The 21,976-nt window shown below is 44.9% G+C and overlaps 1 pseudogene; it reads left to right on the top strand.

Moving 5' to 3' along the window:
* Positions 1–5,586: 5,586 nt before the first annotated feature.
* Positions 5,587–5,704, top strand: LOC124742897 (annotated as a pseudogene).
* The last annotated feature ends 16,272 nt before the right edge of the window (positions 5,705–21,976 follow it).

Below are 21,976 nucleotides of genomic sequence, written 5' to 3'. Positions count from 1 at the left end.
GTGCTACAGTGTCTTAGGAGGTAAGGACATGTGATGCTATGATGTGTCTAGCGTATGGAGGCTGCGCTTTGGAATTATGCTACGTTGATACAAAGTTGACTTTCACCAGCGTTCGGTGGTCGCGGCTCGGGATCGTGGTCCTGGACGGACGTATGTGTGTGCTCTGAGCGCTGACGAGCGCGTTGACTGCGCCAACTCACGCTTGAGGAAGCCGAGCAGGGGCTGTGCGAGGTCTGAAATCAGACGGATGGGTGACTTCACGATCCTGTGGGCAGGGTGCAGAGTGGGGGTACCTGCGCACCTCTGATGAGTAATTTTCCGAGCGGATCTGCAGGCTCTGCTATGCGTAATTAGGATAGTTTATGAGTACTGAGCGTATCTACACATCCGTGTGATGTGTTATTTAGTAGCAGTTTGCTATAGGGTGTACTGAAATTATGATTGGGTGCGTGTCTGTGGGCTGTGCAACATGGCCCAGGGCACATCTGGGATTGGTGTTTTGTGGTAGCGTGATAGATATACTGAATGATTAAATACTTTGTTCGAAAAAAATAAATTGAGTGTTCTCAATGATTACACGCGCCTGCAGCGCAGATCAGAGTAATTGGTTTTCCGTCACCATCGCGGCTGCATGCGAGTAGTAAATGTTTTCCTGGCCGCGTTACTCGTGTGTGCCAACGAGCTATGAGACGTGAAGGCAGGTCCGGACCTGAGACGCCATCAGTATACATGAGAAGAACAATGCAGCTTTCACATGTGTCGGCTGTCACGAGCGCTCGGAAGCTGAACTTGGCTGGAGACCCTGGAACCCCCCTTCCCCGCCGACTGCACGCGCGCGCGGCCTGCCTTGGAGCGTAATCTAAGGCGCACAGGCGATATCAATTTCTCTGGTAATAGGTGCGAATGCGACTGTGTTGAGGTCATGTTTCGGGGAGGCCGAGCAGAGACTTTTGGTCGGTTTGGCAGCTGGTGGTGTTTGGGCGCGTCTCTTGGACTATTTTGCGAGCATGTCTGTGCACTCTGTGGTGCTTTATTTGGCGAGTTAAAGAGTACAGAGCTCGTCTGCTGATATTGTGTACTGCATTATTTAAGAGCTGTTTGCTATTGTGTGGTGAAATTAGGAGTTGTTACGTGTTTGTGGCCTGTGTCAGATGACCACAGTCGGATCAGTGCGGGTGTTTTGTGACAAATATACTCCACGACTAAATAAAAGGGCTCCAAATAAATAGAGTGCAGCCCTTCCTTACTTCCCCGAGCAGCACAGCGCAGTCTGAGCTGTTTTTGTGCAATAACGGCAATCTGGTCAGATTGTGAGTGAGTAGACAATAAACTGGACAAATTTATCTGTAGAGGAGTTACAGGTCTGGATTGGAATGAATATGTTGATGGGTGTAGTTGTGTGGCGAAGTGTAGTGCACTACTGGAGTTCAGAAACTGCCTTATGTCAGCCTTACATATGGAAACCTATGAGAAGTAAAAGTTTCAAAAAGATATGTCGCAAATAAATAAAGTACACCCGTTCCTCCTTCCATCAGCCTATGCACTGAAATTATTTCCGAAAGTTAGCAGTTGTTTGGCTATTTGGAGGTAAATGTTTTGCATTATTTACGAGCGGTTCGCATGTCTGTAGGCTCTGCTATGAGTTATTTTTAACTGTTTGCAATTTGCAAGCGTGTGTCTAGAATATTATAAATGAGTTACGTAGGAGTGTTTTGCAGGTCTGTATGATGTGGGACATGTCGGTGTGATACATATACTCCATTCCTAAATAAAGTAAATTCGTTCCTCCGTCCATCGACCTAGTGCAGGGTGAGTCCATTTACCAGAAATGTGTAGGAAGAGGTTGAGTGCTGGTGGCTTAGTGTGAAACAATTTTCTTAGGTTGGTGGCGGAAGCGCAAATGAGCTTTGTTTACTGGCAGATTTCAAACTTGGCGCTGGTTCCTAGAAGGAGGAGGTGGCGGTCTGGTCCTCGAAAAGTAATTGAAATTAGGGAGTAGAATACGTTTGCATAAGTGTATGAAATTGTAAATTCAATTATTCAATATAGCAGGGTGGTGAGAGTGAATTAGCGAGCATTCTCGTGAAGAGCAAACGCGCTCTTATACGGTCGTGGTGGATTCCTCTGTCAGTCAAACTCTGGCGCCAAACATATCCTTTGTCTGGCACGCGGTCGACAGGTTCCATCCTGTCCAGCGTTAAGTGCTCGCGGGCGTGGAAAGATGTTTACGTAGTCGGACTCTGAGGCAGGCGCGGCTGACCGTTTGTGGATGGACCCTGAGGCGCCGCTCCCTGGCTACATGGCACGCTGGCCGTGGGGGTGTGCGGGCACCGCTGGTGGCTTGGCGTCAGCCTCCCAGGGTGCTGCCGATGGAGCGGGCTCAGCAGGCTGAGCGCAAGTCAGCTGCGCTCAGGAGTTTCGCTGTGTGAGCATGGAGAAGTCAGTTGGGACACACCTGCATGACCGTAATGTCTGAAATAAAGAGTCATTTTCCAGGTATTTACAGAAGGCTACGTCTGTTGCGTGTATGGAGGGTGTGTGACGTAAGCGGGGTGGCGGCCAAGCGATAGTACAGTTATTACGCGCGCGCGAGAGCGATTCAATTAGCGGGCATTCTAGTGCGGTCCAAACGTGCTGTTACATAGTCATGGCGGATTCCACTATTGAGCAAACCTTGCCGCCAAAAGTGTAGCACTGCGTTCTCTATCGCACAGGGACACGTGGTGGGTGGTGAGCGGTCGGCATCGACAGATTTGAACATGCCCAGGAAAACAACTTTGGCACCAAAAGTGTGGCAGCGAACGGTCGACCGTTGTGCGATTCAGCTCCGAGGCAGACGATTTTGGCGGGAAACGTGCGGAGGCGACGAATACACGTGGTAAGCGGACAAGGGGCCTCTGTGACGTCAAACTCGGCAAGTACCAGCATGTCCAGCAAAAACATGCTTATGACATGGGAGCGATCGCTGGGCTGGCCCCCCACGCTAGTGGTCGGCCGCCTCACGTGACAGGTGTAGGCAGTGTCTCTGCACGCTGGCCAGGGGATGGCGAGGATGTGAACTAATTCAGTTGGAGCCCAGACATCGTGGTGACTGCACTGCGATATCAAAGATGTGTGTGCCTGACTGTGTTGGAGAACAAGTGATGACCGTACTGCTTGAAATAATGTCTTCAGTCCCTTACCCCCCGCAAAATCAAAGGACGTGACTTACGTTACTAATAGTGCAGTTTATTATTTGATGCGATTATGATAGGCTACCAATGAAAAAAGATAAGTGATGGAGAAAGCTCGTACATGTGATCAATTATGGTGTTGGGATTTGAACTTGTGATAGATTTTTGTTATTGATGTAAAGAAAATGACTTTCTCACCGAGAAAATCGGACATCTTGAATAAATAATAACTGATAATAATAAACAGAAGTACAGTTTTCGAGACAATATCGTGTTGGAATTTGAATTTGGGGGAATTTTCTAGTGGAAGTAGGCCTATAATAATAAATGATAAAGAATGATAATAAATGACAATGAATGATAATGAATGTTAATAATTGACATTGAATAATAATGAATAATAATAAACAAAAGTAAGGTTTTGCAGCCATTATCGTGTTGGGATTTGATTTTGGAGGGAATTTTCTAGTGGAGGCAGGTCAGTAATAATAAGTAATAATAAATGATAATAAATAATAATGAATGTTAGTGAATGATAATCAATAATAATAAAAAACAAGTTCGGTCTTTGCATGCATTATGCTGTTGGAAATCAAACTTCCCGCCCTTTTTTCTTCTGGTGGCTTAGGTTAGTGGATGTAGCACAATTGGCCTATTTTCCCGCCAAAATTCAAAATTCCTACCATTTTTTCTTGAGGTCAGGTTAGTGGCTCAAATGGCTCTGAGCACTATGCGACTTAACTTCTGAGGTCATCAATCGCCTAGAACTTAGAACTAATTAAACCTAACTAACCTAAGGACATCACACACATCGATGCCCGAGGCAGGATTCGAACCTGCAACTGTAGCGGTCGCCCTCAGGTTAGTGGACATAGCACAATTGGCCTATTCTCCCGCCAAAAGCCGCCATCTTGGATGATGTCATGCGATGTTGCCAAGTCTACATGCCACCATCTTGAATAAATTTGGCAACAATGTAATGTGCACTGGCACATAGGTTGTCCCCCTACTACAGTCGCCATGGCAACGAGTGCACATTTACTTTGCACAATCTTTAGACAACAGATGGCCAAGTTTCGCACCATCCACAGACAGGAACAGGCACTGCATCTCTTTCTTGCCTCCTATCGCTCCCACCCACGACACGGACCATCACCAACGGAACTTCTGCATGGCCGCCGCCATTGGACGCTGCTACACTTGCTACGCCCACCGCAGCATCCGGCGCCGACAAGAGTGCGCAAGTATAGCTTTGGGCCGCACACTCTATGGGCAAGAGGTGTGATCCAGGAACGCATTGGCTCTTATATGTACTTAATTGCAGGTCCCGATGATTCTCAGCGCCGCCACCAGAACCACATTACCATACATCATTTGCCCTGTGATTCTGATTCTTTTCTTCCCACAGAGTCACGACCTTAGACGAAGACGCGACATTCACAGCCGCCCGCTGGTACCACCAGGACACCCCATGAGGAGCGGATGGACGAAGCGCCTTCGCCCCCGCCGACCCCACTCACTTACCCTATAGACCTGGAACCACCGTCGCCGTTGAGTCATCGCCCAAGCGAAGGACCTTAGGCCTGGACGTGTGCGCTGGCTGCAGTTTCCTGGGGCATGTTGCTGTTGCCTCACAATCCAGATGGCGGGAACGGTCAGAGTACGCTGTACTCCACAAATACAGCTCCCGCCTCATCTCTACATTCAGAATCCTGCCTCCCACCAGAGTAGCGTACATAACGACCTCACCAGCAGTGAAGCTAACGTGGACTACTATGGATGAGCTTGAACCACAACACCTGGACTATCTTAAGTAACTTCTTGTTCTCATGAATAAATGTTAATAAGTGCATGCAGTCAGTATTATAGGATACCGGCCACCAAACATGAGAAATGTTCAAATGTGTGTGGATTCCTAAGGGACTGAACAGCGGGGATCACCAGTCCCTAGACTACACTACTTAACTAACTTATGCTACGAACAACACACATACCCATGCACGAGAGAGCACTCGAAACTCGGCTTACCGGTCAGAATTTCTTTTGTTAGTATTTGGTCACCCTCTGTGTTATGTGTTACACACCACCTTAGTTGCCCTACCATTGTAAGGAAGTCCTTGATAAGCGTACTAAACCTTCGATGGAAGTCGTTGAAAGATCACGCCGGTTCATTTGAAGAACTTCCATAAGAATTTGACTTGACGGCTCTCTCAAACTGTGTTCTCTTTCCCCTAATTGCTTTGATGTGGACTGCTACGCCTTCATCTCCCACGCCAATTGTTTCATCAAACAGTATAAATGGCTCATAACGTCCTCAATTATTTGCTATCTTTTATACTCTCCCTACAGTTTTTCCCCTTTACAGCAGCCTCTGTCACCATAGAACTAGTTCCCTAATGTCTTAACAAATATCGGCAACGGCCTTTCCGCAGTGGATACACCGGTTCCCGTGAGATCACCGAAGTTAAGTGCTGTAGGGCGTGGTCGGTACTTGGATGGGTGACCATCCAGGACGCCATGCGCTGTTGCCATTTTTCGGGGTGTACTCAGCCTCGTGATGCCAATTGAGGAGCTACTCCACCGAACAGTAGCGGCTTCGGTCAAGAATATCATCATAACGACCGGGAGAGCGGTGTGCTGACTCCACTCCCCTCCTATCCGCATTCTCCACTGAGGATGACACGACTGTCGGATGGTCCGGGTAGGCCACTCGTAGCCTGAAGACGGAGTGCTTTTTAACAAATGTCCTATCACTCTTCCTCTGTTTGTGTATTGCAAATACTTCTTCCTTAGCCGATTCCGACAGAGAACATTCTCATTTTCTATCTCATTTGTCTACTTAATTTTCAGCATTATTCCGTACTAACACTTCAGTTCCCCTCTTTCTTCACGATTTCCTTCCGTGCAGTACTACATTAGACACGTTAATTCTGAGAAAGTTCGTTCTCACGTTCATGTTACCAGGGTCCACTTGGCGAAGAAAGTTCTCTTTGCCGGTTGTAATCTGCTTCTTATATGCTCTTCTCTACGTCCGTTATGCGTTATTTTGCTTCCAACGCAACAAAACTCCTTCAGTTAAGCTACTTTGTGCTCCCCAATTTTTGTGTAAAGGTTCTGCTGTTTTAATTTCCGCTGCTCATCAATACTTCAGTAAGTTTACTCGCAATCCACACTATATCATGTGTTGTCTGTTATTCAGTTTAACTGGTCCTGCCGTTCTTCCTTACCTTCACATAGGATGACTGTTTCATCACCATATCTTTCACCTCTGATTTAAAATATAACACAGAACGTTCCTCTTACACAGTCCAGTCACATTAATACGACCACTTGTCAAAAGCCTGAATAACCACCACTTGCAGCGCAGACGTGCAGAAAGAGAGTTACTGAGTTTCTGGGAGCTACGACAGGCACAACGAGCCATTCTAACTCCAGTCTCGTGGCCAGATGCACTAGGTTTCTCGGCTGAGGATTCATTGTGCAGACAGTCCGACAGGTGAGGTCCTACAGATTCTCAACTGGATTTAAATCCTGCTGGTCAGATGGCCATGGAAGTACGGTAAACCCATACTGGTGCTCTTCAAGCCAGGCATCTACAGTCCGAGCTGTGTTTTCATCCATCATGCTGGTAGATACCGTCATGCTAAGGAAAAATAAGCAGCATGTAAGGGTGGACACAGTGTCCATGCATACTTGTATTCATCCAATGTGACTTCCAGAATGAGCAGATCAATCAGGGAATGCCTCAGAAACATTCACCAGAACATACCACTCCCTCCTCCCTCCTGGACCATTCCGAAGATAGTTGAAGCACTATATATGCCAACGGCCATTTGTCTGATGATGCATAAAACGCGATTCATTGGAAAAGGGAACGTTTTGCAATTCAGCGGCCGTGCAGCTGCGGAGATGGCGTTGAAATTCCACCGTTTGTCGTCAGCGAACAGCTATCAGCATGGGTGCACTAATCAGGTAGCAGTTGCAGAGAACTATTCACAACAACTTCACTGAAAGACTGTTAAAGGAAAACTGTTGGTTCATCTGGGCGGTCAATTGCTGAGCAGCTGCGCGTGTGCTTGCCCATACACGTTCCTGCAGCTGTCGTTCATCCCTGCTATTTACGGCATGTGGTGAACCACAGTTGCCTTGGTGCCTTCTTCGGATAGTGCCGTTTTGCCATGCCTCGTACTCATTCACTACAGCGGCACACATATAGCCATTCAGGAAATGTTTCCATCTTTGGTCTGAAAGACAATCATCATGCCTTCTTGTGTGTCAGGTAAACCACTCCCTCTCCGCATTACGACGACAACTACATTATTTCCCGTGTACCACCCTCATCCCTCTCCCCCAACACTGGCCTGCGCCTCCGTGAAACATTTTATATATTCTCCACTGCCGACCGTGAGTGTTTATTCTACGTTAACGTCGAACATAGGCAGTGTGCAGCGGGGCGGGTTAGAAAATGCGTCGTCTGTGTTTGTTCGCTGTCCGCTCGTCGTACTGTTCACTACAAAAGTTCCACCGACCTCAGTACGGCGTAAGATCACCGTTCCGTTTCTCTGCATATGTAAATACTGCTCAGATGATGTTAAAAGCAGCGTTGAAGAAAAACACCGTCAATACTTACGTTTGCAAAATCCGCATAAACTCTGGCGCCAAGCTATCCTGTAATATCTTATGACACAACTTTCGGGTGGAGGGCGATTGCTTCATCTCTTTCGAAAAATGACAAAACTCTGCAGTGAGTTTTCTATTTCTTTAGGTTCAAAATGAAACACTTGACATCAGCCCGAGTTTAATTAACAAATAACATCACTTTCCTCAGCTCACAGTTCTGCAACCCAGTACACACGCTACGCAGCAAGAAATGTATTTAAGTCCAACCCGAATTGTTATGCGATCTACGGTCAATACTCTGCTACAGTATATGAGTTTCACTTTTGGTCATTTTCAGTGGATTTCTAATAACAGAAATTGCACGCCAACTACTCCATAAACGGGTATGAAGCATGTCACGTGGAATTCTACCAAGGCGGAAAGTTCGCACGCTTTTATCTTTCTAACAGATCACAAAGCTCAGATTTTCACAACCTGTCCGTAAATGCAACTGCTTTCACGGCAATACTATCCGGAGTCGAGCAACCAGTAAATTCTTCATTTTACTCATAATGTAGGCGGACACGTCCAACATGACCTGCACGTCCGATAGCTAGCCGGCGACTGCCTCATTGCCGTTCCTTCCAGGGCCTATAGCTACTTCAATGCGCGCGAAATGCTTAACGCTTATTGGTTGTTCAAAATGAGCAGGCAATCAAAACAATCCTCTGAGTTCTTTCTCGCGCTAAACCTGTCTTACGCCAATCAACATTCGCACATGCATTTACGTCACTTCATCATGCAAATATTAATAAAATGTTTAACAAAACCAAATGGAAAGAAAACTACTCTTGAAATAACTTTATAAAACTATTTCTCTGTAAACGGCTATTCTGGCTGCCTCCTTGCAAAAGCAAGTACCCTTAGATATACGTCATTAGAAAGGTCCGGAAATTACATTTTTCATTGCAACTTGCTTGCTTAACACTTTTCCATGATACACTTACTTAATGCTTAACCTGAGATAATATCGAATTTTTTCGTACGTCCCACATACACACCTCACTCATTCTCATTTACTCACACAACAACACATTAAATAAATACTAATATTTTCTGAATTTTATATTACGAAAATGAAAAACTGTTGTTGTTGTTGTCTTCAGTCCTGAGACTGGGTTGATGCAGCTCTCCATGCTACTCTATCCTGTGCAAGCTTCTTCATCTCCCAGTACCTACTGCAACCTACATCCTTCTGAATCTGCTTAGTGTATTCATCTCTTGGTCTCCCTCTACGATTTTTACCCTCCACGCTGCCCTCCAATACTAAATTGGTGATCCCTTGATGCCTCAGAACGTGTCCTACCAACCGATCCCTTCTTCTGGTCAAGTTGTGCCAGAAACTTCTCTTCTCCCCAATCCTATTAAATACTTCCTCATTAGTTATGTGATCTACCCATCTAATCTTCAGCATTCTTCTGTAGCACCACATTTCGAAAGCTTCTGTCCTCTTCTTGTCCCAACTATTTATCGTCCATGTTTCACTTCCATACATGGCTACACTCCACACAAATACTTTCAGAAATGACTTCCTGACACTTAAATCTGTACTCGATGTTAACAAATTTCTCTTCTTCAGAAACGCTTTCCTTGCAATTGCCAGTCTCCATTTTATATCCTCTATACTTTGACCAACATCAGTTATTTGGCTCCCCAAATAGCAAAACTCCTTTACTACTTGAAGTGTCTCATTTCCTAATCTAATTCCCTCAGGATCACTCGAATTAATTCGACTACATTCCACTATCCTTGTTTTACTTTTGTTGATGTTCATCTTATACCCTCCTTTGAAGACTCTGTCCATTCCGTTCAAATGCTCTTCCAAGTCGTTTGCTGTCTCTGACAGAATTACGATGCCATCGGCGAACCTCAGGGCTCTAATTTCTTCTCCATGGATTTTAATACCTACTTCGAATTTTTCTTTTGTTTCCTTTACTGCTTGCTCAGTATACAGATTGAATAGTATCGGAGATAGGCTACAACCCTGTCTCACTCCCTTCCCAACCACTGCTTCCCTTTCATGTCCCTCGACTCTTATAACTGCCATCTGCTTTCTGTACAGATTGTAAATAGCCTTTCGCTCCCTGTATTTTAGCCCTGCCACCTTCAGAATTTGAAAGAGAGTATTCTAGTCAACATTTTCAAAAGATTTCTCTAAGCCTACGAATGCTAGAAACGTAGGTTTGGCCTTCATTAATCTAGCTTCTAAGATAAGTCGTAAGGTCAGTATTGCCTGACGTGTTCCAACATTTCTACGGAATCCAAACTGATCTTCCCCGAGGACGGCTTCTACTAGTTTTTCCATTCGTCTGCAAAGAATTCGCGTTAGTATTTTACAGCTGTGACCTATTAAACTGATAGTTTGGTAATTTTCACATCCGTCAACACCTGCTTTCTTTGGGATTGGAATTATTATATTCTTCTTGAAGTCTGAGGGTATTTCGCCTGTTTCATACATCTTGCTCACCAGATGGTAGAGTTTTGTCAGAACTGGCTCTCCCAAAACCGTCAGTAGTTCCAATGGAACGTTGTCTACTCCGGGGGCCTTGTTTCGACTCAGGTCTTTCAGTGCTCTGTCAAACTCTTCACGCAGTATCGTATCTCCCATTTCAACTTCATCTACATCCTCTTCCATTTCCATAATATTGTCCTCAAGTACATCGCCCTTGTACAGACCTTCCATATACTCCTTCCACCTTTCTGTTTTCCCTTCTTTGCTTAGAACTGGGATTCCATCTGAGCTCTTGGTGTTCATACAAGTGGTTCTCTTATCTCCAAAGGTCTCTTTAATTTTCCTGTAGGCAGTATCTATCTTACCCCTAGTGAGATAAGCCTCTATCTCCTTATATTTGTCCTCTAGTCATCCCTGATTAGCCATTTTGCACTTCCTGTCGGTGTCATTTTTGAGGCGTTTGTGTTCCTTTTTGCCTGCTTCATTTACTGCATTTTTGTATTTTCTCCTTTCATCAATTAAATTCAATATCTCTTCTGTTACCCAAGGATTTCTACTAGACCTCGTCTTTTTACCTACTTGATCCTCTTCTGCCTTCACTACTTCATCCCTCAGAGCTACCCATTCGTATTCTACTGTGTTTCTTTCCCCCATTCCTGTCAATTGCTCCCTTATGCTCTCCCTGAATCTCTGTACAACCTCTGGTTCTTTTAGTTTATCCAGGTCCCATCTCCTTAAATTCCCACCTTTTCGCAGTTTCTTCAGTTTTAATCTACAGGTCATAACCAATAGATTGTGGTCAGAGTCCACATCGGCCCCTGGAAATGTCTTACAATTTAAAACCTGGTTCCTAAATCTCTGTCTTACCATTATATAATCTATCTGAAACCTGTCAGTATCTCCAGACTTCTTCCATGTATACAGCCTTCTTTTATGTTTCTTGAACCAAGTGTTAGCTATGATTAAGCTGTGCTCTGTGCAAAATTCTACCAGGCGGCTTCCTCTTTCGTTTCTTAGCCCCAATCCATATTCACCTACTACGGTTCCTTCTCTCCCTTTTCCTACTATCCTTTTCCTACTACCGAATTCCAGTCATCCATGACTGTTAAATTTTCGTCTCCCTTCACTTTCTGAATAATTTCTTTAATTTCATCATACATTTCTTCAATTTCTTCGTCATCTGCAGAGCTAGTTGGCATATAAACTTGTACTACTGTAGTAGGTGTGCGCCTCGTATCTATCTTGGCCACAATAATGCGTTCACTGTGCTGTTTGTAGTAGCTTACCCGCATTCCTATTTTCCTATTCATTATTAAACCTACTCCTGTATTACCCCTATTTGATTTTGTGTTTGTAACCCTGTAGTCACCTGACCAGAAGTCTTGTTCTTCCTGCCACCGAACTTCACTAATTCCCACTATATCTAACTTTAATCTATCCATTTCCCTTTTTAAATTTTCTAACCTAGCTGCCCGATTAAGGGATCTGACATTCCACGCTCCGATCCGTAGAACGCCAGTTTTATTTCTCCTGATGACGACGTCCTCCTGAGTGGTCCCCGCCCGGAGATCCGAATGGGGAACTATTTTACCTCTGCAATATTTTACCCAAGAGGACGCCATCATCATTTAATCATACAGTAAAGCTGCATGCCCTCGGGAAAAATTACGGCCGTAGTTACCCCTTGCTTTCAACCGTTCACAGTACCAGCACAGCAAGGCCGTTTTGGTTATTGTTACAAGGCCAGATCAGTCAACCATCCAGACTGCTGCCCTTGCAACCACTGACAAGGCTGCTGCCCCTCTTCAGGAATCACACGTTTGTCTGGCCTCTCAACAGATACCCCTCCGCTGTGGTTGCACCTACGGTATGGCGATCTGTATCGCTGAGGCACGCAAGCCTCCCCACCAACGGCAAGGGGGGAGGGAAAAACAGTTAACGTTTTTAATTATGAAAATTCAAACAAATTGACCTAACATTTTGTGAACTTCAGTAATGATTCCAAATGATACTAAAGGACAAACTGTTATGCATCTTCTGTGACATTAGTCTTACAAGTGTCAGTTTCGGATGTTTTAGGTGAAGTATGCCAGCTAGAAAGCTGAGATGTTTACACAATCTTCTTTTTAGTAAGATAGGGCCGTATAATGACTTTTAACTATACTGAATAATATTTGATACAGTTTATTTTGATACTTAGGGGCTTGAATATTCTGTCGCTCGATTTGACACAGGTACCGCGTCCCACGGCTAGGCTAGCGACAGGTGCGAATGAGTCACGCTAAGATACAAGTGGCTCTTTCTGCCACCGCCTACAGCTCCAAAGCTACGAGCCGTACTGCAGAGTAGTGCAATAAATGCTATTGCGTATTGACTTGCGACGGTACAAGTGGTCACATTCTGTGACTGGACTGCCTATTTCCTTCTCTGTTTCTCTGATGTACAGCCTGAACAGTAGAGAAATAACTTTGTGTGCCTGCTTTACGCCTCATTACAGCCAACCACCTCTCTCAATCTTTCATTCCTACTAATCTTTCGACAGTGCCTGGTGGTCTAGCAGCAGTCCGGCCTTAGCAGCCAAACAGAGCGGATGTTCTGTGAGTTTCCTGTCACAGTGAAAATGCGCTGATCTTGTTCACTTCCTAAGCCCGACACTAACGTGACTCCATAACACGACAAGAGCATGACGAATCAGTGCAGGATATCAACACTGAAATTTGCGTTTCGAAACGACTTTGTTAGGATAAAAGCACTCGAAGTAGAGGTCTTTTTAAAAAAGACCGAGAACCTGGTTGCCGATATCGTTGGCATCCACTTTTAGATCGTAAGTACAACAGTCTATATTAACGACGCTAGATGTGTCAAAGTTCTTTGAGTGTTGACGCAATACTGCACTTGTGCCAAGTAGACGGAAATGTTGGCAACGTAGAGCTTGACTATGCTGGACTCGGACTGTGGTCTATACATACATTCCAACTACTCTTCGAACTCCCGGTGGCTGACGTCATGGCAGCGCTTCAGCCCTACGCCACAGTACAAGAACACATGGCAGAAAAGTGGACCACATTTAAGACATACCCAGTCCTCAACAGAGTATACCAAGTCCACACTGAGCTCTGACAATACATACCATCGTGCCTCCAGACAGGAAGTCGCTGAGCCATAATTATTTATTATGATCAGCCCAAAATGTGTTCCCGCAAGAAAGATCACATATGTTCTGAGTGCCTCCGGTATTGGATCACAGTCCGCCTTGATAGATAAGTGTTCAGCGTGATGGAATACCATGCATAGGGGTCTGGTTCGATTCCCAGCTGGGTTGGAGATTTACTCTCCTCAGGGATCACCATCATATCATCCCCATCAATACACAAGTCGTCGAAGTGGCGTCAACTAAAAAGACAGGCACCAGGCGACCAGTCTACCTGATAGTAGGCCCTTGCCAGATGACATTGTATTTCATTTCATTTGATTGGATAACACAACTCTCACTGCAGGATGTGATAGCTCTACTGACGCCGATGATCACATCAATGACTTATGCGGCAGTGCTCACGACATCTCTGCTTGTCCATATAAAACAGACTGACATTGCTATACTGGAACAGCCTGACGTGAGCTTATGCCTGGTCAGTCAGCCTGGTCAATGGCAGAACTCCATATGAAGCCACTGATGGCACTGAACATTTCAGGCATCACCCGCAGCAGGATGGCAAGCGATTCGCTTATCATACCAAATGAAGGCCTTGTGTCAATGAGGCTTGAGTCAGTACCATCGACTGACATGAGAGGCCACACATGAAAACACCATTCACCAAAACGCCGAAAGCAATGCCGCAGGACTGTGTCAGAACACAGTATTTCCCAGTACCAAGAGGAAGAAGGAGTGATCCGACAGGATATCAATCACGAGGCTGACACCACTGATACAGAATGGACAGCCGGATGGCCAGGGTTCGTCTGTCAGTCTTCTGCAGTGACCAGTGATCACCAGAAAATTCCCAGTGCAGGTTGCAAAGCTGCTCGGTCCATTCCTGTCAATCACTACGACCTTGCCGTGTATGATAAGACTTAAGCGCGCACATCGGGCGTCGTGGACGTCGAGACCAGGCAGGACCCTGATCCAGGGCCTGCTGACCTGTTGCTGGACACTACGAGGGCTGTGGGCATTGGGATGTGCCTTCACTAGAGATGTCTGCATGTCTCCACCATCGACACGGATGACGCTCACGAGACATCACGCCATCATGCTTACCACGTGACCATGATGAATATCGACATGGTTAACTCCCCTGCCAAGATTCTACTCTTAAGAGAAACAGTATGAACAACAGGAGCTGAAGTCACATTCCTGCAAGAAATGCAAATATACACACGTCTGAACTTTTATGGTCAAGCAATGTACATGAAATCTGGTGGTCCCACAGACACTGGAGTGCGACACGGCACTGTAGTCATTGACATCATACATTTCTTCTCTGCTCGAGTATCAGCAGTCACAGCACTCGACACCAGATTCATTAACGTTTATGCGCTATTAGTGCCCACCAATCGTCGTGACTGGGCGAGGTTCTACTCTGCAAACATCCCCCCCCCCCCCTCTTTTTCCTATGATTTTTCAACATACATGGTTAAGCCGTGGTAAAAGTTGCTGTTTTGAAGAGCGTGCCGCAGTGCATCGTGTGAAGCAGTCGCCCTCCGTTTCTGGCGGTGGCGCCGCTGTGGCAATCGCAGCTTTGGTGTCTCCATGTGGTGGGAAAGGGGAAATGTCGCCTGTTCACGTGCATTTAACTGCCGCTATGAGCTCGCCAGTTGGTCAGCCTGGGCCAGTCTCTCGTCCCCAGCTTGCTAGTCTGTCTCTCGTCCTCATTTGTTAGGCAGTTAGTGTCTGTCTTTCGTTCGGAGTGCTAGTATGTCTGTCGTTCGGATCAGCCTTTAAAGCCGGCAAAATGACTGTCCACTCCGCCAGTAAGGGAACTCAGCGAGCGGTCACCCGGTCGGAGGTTAGTTCAAAATCGTTCAAATGGCTCTGAGCACTATGGGACTTAACATCTGAGGTCATCAGTCTCCTAAAACTTGAACTACTTAAACCTAACTAACCTAAGGACAACACGCACATCCATGCTCGAGGCAGGATTCGAACCTGCGACCGTAGCGGTCGCACGGTTCCAGACTGAAGCGCCTAGAACCGCTCGGCCACACTGCCCGGCGAGTCGGGCAGTTCCTGCATCTGAGTCTGCGCGTTAGGCCGCCAGTCTGCTCGAGTTGGTTCAGGTAATTGTCATTGGCGCTTGGATCGATCGGTTGGTCGGTCGCGCACTGAGACACAATATGACTTGTCCGTCTTAAACGCCGCCACGTGAGTCAGTGGGCCGCGGCGTACAGCGAGGGGTCGTGACTTCGCGGTCGACGCAAGAGCGACAGGAGTCAACCTACGACGTAAGTCTGGCCGGAGCAAGATGCGACGCCATGAGATGGGAGATCGGCGCGCCTTGCTGCGTCCGTTGAAGCGGCTGACAGCGGACGGTTCGGGAGAGCGATTTTGGGGTGCTGCGCCTGGTCTTCTCGAGAAACCGCAGTTTATTTGAAGTTAAGTGTCATATTTTGTTTGATTTACTCTTATTAAATTCTACTTGTTTTCTTGGTGAGGTCACCAGCTGTTTTGCTTTGGGGTCGTCCCACCATTCTTCTCCGTTTGCCCACCCGCGGGATGGTGGTTGTTCATAAATTGGGTGGTCCGTTTTTCCCTTGTAGAGTAGGGGTGAGTTAGAGCTACCTGCGGTTCGGGTTGTTCGGTAATCTCCCTATCTATCTACCGTACGTTAGTAGCTGCCTCTGTCATGTTTGTCGAGCGGTCTAAGGTGCTCCATTCGTGGACTGTGCGGATGGTCCCGGCGGAGGTTCGAGTCCTCCGTGGGGCATGGGTGTGTGTGTTTGTCCGTAGGATAATTTAGGTTAAGTAGTGTGTAAGCTTAGGGGCTATTGACCTTAGCAGTTAAGTCCCATATGATTTCACACACTTTTTTTTGTCATGTTTGTTGGATTTGGTGTGTTAAAGAATTTGTTGCTTGGAGTGTAACGGCCTAATACCTGAAATATGTTTTGATCTTTGGAAACTTTTATATTATAGCCTATGATCTTGAGAGGCGGTATCTGTGTACTGTAGAGCATCTTAACTATTGTTTGGCCAACCTTGTAGAATTTTATATAAGATTGCATTTCATGGGCTTTTGTTTAAATGATCATTTTAGTATATAAAGTTGCCACCCTTTCACCATAAGACTTTACTTAGAAGTTAAAATCAAGTTGCACCTTCTGTGGCCAGGTTAATATTTTAATTGTTACTGCTTTGCACCATTTCCTTCCCTCCAACGGGGAGTGCATTGTTTGTGTGCTTGTGTAAATTGTTAAAACTCTTATTTTAAAGTTATCTGGTGTGTTCCAGATTTGCACCAGTGTAGTCTTTCAGAGGCTGTTGTGAGCGGTCGTAACTACAGCCATGTCAAAAGGGAGCGGTCTCTGCCTGGAAGCTCATACAGTCAAAACTTGTTTCTTTCTGCCTTTGAATAAATTGTAACTTTGAAATTTAAAGGGTGCTTTCTGATTATAATTTTAAATCTGTTTATTTAAATAAATGCTTTTAGGCTCTATTAAAGTGAATAACATTCCCATTTGTTGAAAGGAATTTGGTTATGATTTCATCAGTTACTCAATAGCAACTATTTCCATGTTTACGTAGTGTGATTGTATGTGTTAATGTTCTCGATGAATCGCTAGTAAATAAAAAAAATTCTTAAGAATATTCTTTGAAAATAAATCACTATTCAGTGGTGTCTTCATTGGCGATTTTAACTGAGTCCATCATCCCAAGGACCAAATCCTACACTACATGCCTTGTCTGGAACTGAGTGTGGTGATTCATGATCTTCATTTGTGCTACATGTAGGAAAGAGTACATGATGACTGGATTGCATATGTGTGTCACAAGGTCTCACATAGGGAGTAGTGGCCGCCAAACGATGGCCCCTGGCCTTCTCGGATCACAATGCCTATATGTGCACGATGCATCTCCAGCCTAACTCTGGCATACCAACAGCTTTAGGAAGGTGAACATAAATTACGTCCAGGACCCAGACTGACATTGGCCGCAACGTGGGCCAACTGTGAACAACACCTGGGTGCGTCGCCGTGAACGACACTTGGTTTGCATTCCACGTTAAGCTATGGGTCACCTTTCTCCAGTTCGATGACAGTGATAGAGCAGGGCCACGCTAATCGCCTAAGTGGCGTCCTGTCGAATAACTTGCACCCAGCCATCGTGCCACACGCGTTTCCATTTATTTATCTTTTTTATATTGATTTTCCCTCCTGCTTCTTGTACTATTCCATATGAAGTGAGGCTATGAAATAATGAGACTATTGCTGTGAAATATTTTGTTTCAAAAACATAAGTACAATTTTTGTCTCCTTCTGTATAATGCACTCCTCTATCCCCACATTGTTCCACGTGAATTTCCCATTGATTGGAAACAGTGCTGGAAATCTTTCCCTGTGAGCTCCCTGAGGAACCACACTGTTTTTCCTTTCATGTCCGTGACACTCCCTCCCCTGTTTCTCGATAATTAAAAAATGTGCTGACCTTCTTTGAGCATTCTCGGTGTACGTCGTTAATCTCATCTGGTACGGATCCCGTACAATGCAGCAGTACTCCAAAAGAGGACGGACAACCGTTGTGTAGGCAGTCTCTTTAGTAGATCTGTTGCATCGTCTAAGTGCTCCCGCAATAAATCGTAGCCTATGGTTCCCCTTCAAATGGTTCAAACGGCTCTGAGCACTATGCGACTTAACATCTGAGGTCATCAGTCCCATAGAACTTAGAACTACTTAAACCTAACTAACCTAAGGACATCACATACATCCACGCCCTAGGCAGGATTCGAACCGGCGACCGTAGCGGTCGCGCGGTTCCCGACTGAAGCGCCTACAACCGCTCGGCTACTGCTGCCGGCGGTTTCTCTTTCCCCGCCACATTTTCTATTTTAAGTTGTTCGTACTTGTAATTACTAGGAATTTAGTTGAAATTACGGCGTTTAGATTTCCTTGATTTATACTGTAACCGAAGTTTAATAGATTCATTTTAGCACTCATGTGGATGACCTCACACTTTTCAGTATGTAAAGTCAACTGACATCTTTCGCATGATACGTTTAACTTACCTAAATCATTTTGTAATTGACTTTACTAGACGATAAAGGACAGCATCATCCGCTAACTAACCTAAGACGGCTGTTCAGATTGTCTCCTAGATAGTATATATAGATAAGGAACAACAGAGCGCCTATAACACTATCCCAAGGAACGTCAGAAACCACTTCTGTATTACTCGACGACTTTCTTTTAATTATGATGATCTGTGACCTCTCTGACAAGAAACCACGAATCTAGTCACATAACTGAGTGGATATTCCATAAGCACGCAATTAGAATACAAACCGCTTGTGAAGTACGATGTCAAACGCCTTTAGGATATCTAGAAAAAGGGAATCAATTAGAATTCCTTTGTCCATAGCACTCAACACTTCGCGTGAGCAAAGAGCTAGTTGTGTCTCACAAGAATAAAGTAATTTATTGGATTACTCCTACTACTTTTCTTGAATATTGGTGTGACCTGTGCAACTTTCGTCTTTCGGTACAGATGTTTCGTTGAGCGAGCGGTTATATGTGATTTTAAGTACGGAACTGCATCAGTGAAAGGAACCTAATTGATATATCATCTGGACTGGAAGACTTGCTTGTATTAAGTGATTTAATTTGCTTTTCTACTCCGAAGACATCCACTGCTAAGTTCCTCACGTTTGCAGCTGTTCTTGATTCGAATTCTGGAATATTCACTTCATCTTCTTTTGTGAAGGAATTTCGGAAACCAGTGTTTAGCAACTGGCATCGTTAGTATATCCATTGCTATTGCATAAATAAGGCATGACTGTGTCTTGCCGCTAGTACACTTTCCCTACGACCAAAATTTCATTGGATTTTTTGTCAGTTTTCGAAGCAAAGTTTATTTGTGGAAATTACTGTAAGCATCTCGCGTTGAAGTACGCGCTAACTTCGAGCTTCTGTAAGAGATCGCCTATCTTGAGGGTTTTTGCGTTCGTTTGAATTTGGCAGGTTTTTACGTTGCTTCTGCAGTAGCGTACAGACATTTTTGTGTTCCATGGGGGATCAGCTCCGTCGTTTCCTCATTCGAGCTTTTCTTGCTCTCCGCGCAGTTCATGAATTGGGGCTTAGGTTTCAGGTCATGTTATCGCCCCCCCCCCCCCCCCCCCCATAAACCATGGACCTTGCCGTTGGTGGGGAGGCTTGCGTGCCTCAACGATACATATAGGCGTACCGTAGGTGCAACCACAATAGAGGGGTATCTGTTGAGAGGCCAGACAAACGTGTGGTTCCTGAAGAGGGGCAGCAGCCTTTTCAGTAGTTGTAGGGGCAACAGTCTCGATGATTGACTGATCTGGCCTTGTAACAATAACCAAAACGGCCTTGTTGTTGTGGTACTGCGAACGGCTGAAAGCAAGGGGAAACTACAGCCGTAATTTTTCCTGCGGGCATGCAGCTTTAATGTATGATTAAATGATGATGGCGTTCTCTTGGGTAAAATATTCCTGAGGTAAAATCCCCCATTCGGATCTACGGACGGGGACTACTCAGGAGGATGTCGTTATCACGAGAAAGAAAACTGGCATTCTACGGATCGGAGTGTGAAATGTCAGATCCCTTAATCGGGCAGGTAGGTTAGAAAATTTATAAAGGGAAATGTATTGGTTAAACTTAAAAGTAGTGGGAATTAGTGAAGTACAGTGGCAGGAGGAACAAGACTTTTGGTCAGGTGAATACAGGGGTATAAATACAAAATCAAATAGGGGTAATGCAGAAGTGGCTTTAATGATGAATAGGAAAATAGGAGTACGGGTAAGCTATTACAAACAGCATACTGAACGCATTATTGTGGCCAAGATAGACACGAAGCCCACGCCTACTACAGTAGTACCAGTTTATATGCCAACTAGCTCTGCAGATGATGAAGAAAGTGATGAAATGTATAATGAGATAAAAGAAATTATTCAGGTAGTGAAGGTAGACGAAAATTTAATAGTCATGGGTCACTGGAATACGACAGTAGGAAAAGTAAGAGAAGGAAACGTAGTAGGTGAATATGGATTGGGGCTAAGAAATGAAGAGGATGCCGCCTGGTAGAATTCTGCACAGAGCATAACTTAATCATAGCTAACACTTGGTTCAAGAATCATGAAAGAAGGTAGTATACATGGAAGAACGCTGGAGATACTAGAAGGTTTCAGATAGATTATATAATGGTAAGACAGAGATTTAGGAACCAGGTTTTAAATAGAAAGACATTTCCAGGTGCAGATGTGGACTCTGACCACAATCTATTGGTTACGGCCTGTACATTAAAACTGAAGAAACTGCAAAAAGGTGGGAATTTAAGGAGATGGGACCTGGATAAACTGAAAGAACCAAAGGTCGAGTTTCAGGGAGAGCATAAGGGAACAATTGACAGGAATGGAGGAAAGAAATACAGTAGAAGAAGAATGGGTAGCTTTGAGCGATGAAATTGTGAAGGCAACAGGGGATCAAGGAGGTAGAAAGACGAGGGCTAGTAGAAACCCTTGGGTAACAGAAGAGATACTGAATTTAATTGATGAAAGGAGAAAACATAAAAATGCAATAAATGAAGCAGGCAAAAAGGAATACAAACGTCTCAAAAATGAGATCGTCAGGAAGTCCAAAATGGCTAAGCAGGGATGGCTAGAGGACCAATGTAAAGATGTAGAGGGTTATCTCACGAGGGGTAAGATAGATTCTGTGTACAGGAAAATTAAAGAGACCTTTGAAGAAAAGGGAACCACTTGCATGAATATCAAGAGCTCAGATGGAAACCCAGTTCTAAGCAAAGAAGGGAAAGCAGAAAGGTGGAAGTAGTATATAGAAGGTCTATACAGAGGCGATGTTCATGAGAACAATATTCGTAAAATGGAAGAGGAGGTAGATGAAGGTGAAATGGGAGATATGATACTGCGTGAAGAGTTTGACAGAGCACTGAAAGTCCTAAGTCAAAACAAGGACCCGGGAGTAGACAACATTCCATTAGAACTACTGACGGCCTTGGGAGACCCAGATCTGACAAAACTCTACCATCTGGTGAGCAAGATGTATGAGACAGGCGAAATACCCTCAGACTTCAAGAAGAATATAATAATTCCAATCCCAAAGAAAGCAGATGTTGAAGGATGTGAAAATTACCAAACTGTCAGTTTAATAAGTCACAGCTGCAAAATACTAACGCGAATTCTTTACTAACGAATGGAAAAACTAGTAGAAGCCGACCTCGGGGAAGATCAGTTTGGATTCTGTAGAAATGTTGGAACAAGTGAGGCAATACTGACCCTACGAGTTACCTTAGAAGAACGATTACGGAAAGGCAAACCTACGTTTCTAGCATTTGTAGGCTTAGAGAAAACTTTTGAAAATTTTGACTAGAATACTCTCTTTCAAATTCTGAAGGTGGCAGGGGTAAAATACAGGGAGCGAAAGGCCTTTTTAAAATTTGTACGGAAAGCAGATGGCAGTTATAAGAGTCGAGGGACATGAAAGGGATGCAGTGGTTGGGAAG

This window comes from Schistocerca piceifrons, unplaced genomic scaffold (assembly GCF_021461385.2).
Source record: "Schistocerca piceifrons isolate TAMUIC-IGC-003096 unplaced genomic scaffold, iqSchPice1.1 HiC_scaffold_2356, whole genome shotgun sequence".
In the NCBI taxonomy this organism is placed as follows: domain Eukaryota; kingdom Metazoa; phylum Arthropoda; class Insecta; order Orthoptera; family Acrididae; genus Schistocerca; species Schistocerca piceifrons.
This window is presented reverse-complemented; position numbering and strand designations above follow the sequence as displayed.